The sequence below is a fragment of the Grammomys surdaster genome, unplaced genomic scaffold (assembly GCF_004785775.1).
Source record: "Grammomys surdaster isolate TR1022 unplaced genomic scaffold, NIH_TR_1.0 309084, whole genome shotgun sequence".
NCBI classification, from domain to species: Eukaryota; Metazoa; Chordata; class Mammalia; order Rodentia; family Muridae; genus Grammomys; species Grammomys surdaster.
The window spans coordinates 64,092-65,989 of record NW_021625945.1 but is presented as its reverse complement, the minus strand read 5'-3'; positions in this window follow the sequence as shown (position 1 = coordinate 65,989).

The following is a 1,898-nucleotide window of genomic DNA, read 5'->3' as shown; positions in this document are numbered from 1 at the left end:
TCCGAAGGTGGAGGCAAGGAGATTGTATGTTTAACCTTATCTTTATATACATAGGAAGTTCAAGATCAGCCTGCATGAAAGGAAGTGGAACTGGAATGTGAAATATCGTCTGTGTGAGTTACTGTGACTTTGAAGGCCCGACTGAGGTCAGCAGTTGGATCTGAAGGGCTTTCTTCCAAGATATTTTATATTGGTCATTTGAATTTTAGGAAGACCTTCCATAGGCCCTAAGCAGATTTCTGCCTTTTCTTCATGCATATTATTTGTAACCCAATCTAAAATTTAAATTTATATTTAACAACATGGTAACCTTTTTTTTTTAATGTACTTAAACCAGAATTGTAGGTCTTCACCACTGAATGGGGTCTTGGATAGTTTCTGGTCCAAATGCCTCATTTTATAGAAAAGAAAATAACTTCCTTTTGTGCTTCCAAATATTTTATTTCCAAAGGACCATCTTAGAGAATTTTATGTAACTAACATCGTACTAGTTTCTAAAGCCTTTTGAATGCAAAAAATAATATATACCAACCAGATTAATACACTACTCTGAACAATTATTTAATGAAAATAGGGGAATATTTTGACTGCTAACAAATTGCAAGAGTTTGGGTAAGAGTCCTAAAAGACAGAAATGAAGTTCAAGGTCATCTAAACAATGAGGGGACAGAGTGAGGTTTCTGGTAGCTTGTGTTGTGTCGTGGGCTAAATTGTGTCTCCTCCACCTAATTCATGTTGAAATTTTCAATTCCTCAGGATGGGACCATGTTTGGACACAGTGTTTTTTAAAAGGTTATTAAAATGAGTTGGTATGGCAAGCTCTAATCTAATTCAGGTAGTGGCATTACAGACAGAAGACAGTGCATAGGAGAAACGCAGCTGAAGAAATCTAAATCTGAGGAACCTGGACCACAGACTTCTCTCCTATAGAAGGATGAGAAAAGCTCTTGTTTGAGCTCCCCAGGCCTTTGGCTTTGTTACAGCAGACGTAGCAAACTGGTATACTTTATAAATATGTGACACTCAGAACTGAAGAGGTAATACAAATGTCATCTGGCCAACTAACAGGATTGTCATTTTTATTGTGGTGAACACCATAGTTCTGCTGGCATAAGTTTCATAACTGCTGTATAGTTGAGATAGCCCATGCTTCTGTCTCTGCTGGAAGTTCCATTCACAAACATATTTCAGACATTCCAAAATAATTGGGGGAAAAGACTCCCTGATTTTCTGTACGTCTCTTAGAACGAATAAAATGAGGTGGTATTCCTGACACCTGGCAATAATTCCTGACATGTCTCCCCCACCCCTGGGCACATTTGAAAAGCCTCCCTTGCTATAGGCAGCTGGTAATCAAATTTCTTTCTTTCTCCCTATTGTAAATGTCCCAAACTCACTGTTTTAGCAGGTGCTAAAACAACCTTTCTCAGAAACGGTTCCATTCTTAAGAATCTTTTTCTTGTGCAACTCTCTGACTTTTCCAAGAGATCAATTGACCCTTTTCCTCTTACTCAATCCCTTAATGAGGCCAAGTAACGAACCTTGCCAAGAAAAAATTTCCTTGGCTAAAGGAGGAAGGGAGAGGCCATGAAGAGTCAGCTATTAATTCTTTTTCCAGTTAGAAATGCATTAATTTTTTTGGCAGTGATTTCATGTTGTGGTCAATTCTAAGTTTAGAGTAATCTAAAATGCTTCATAAGTATTAAATAAAACCTGTCTTATACTTTCTTCAGTATAGATGCAAAACTTGTAGTGTTATTACTGATAATTTTCAACCATTTCTAAATTCTCAGGATCTTTTAAAAATCTTTTTTTTTTCTGTCATCTAATACATTCAACATTATTTCTAGTTTTAGGGGTTAGATAGCCTGCAACTGCCAGCTGGGTTCAAGCTGCCA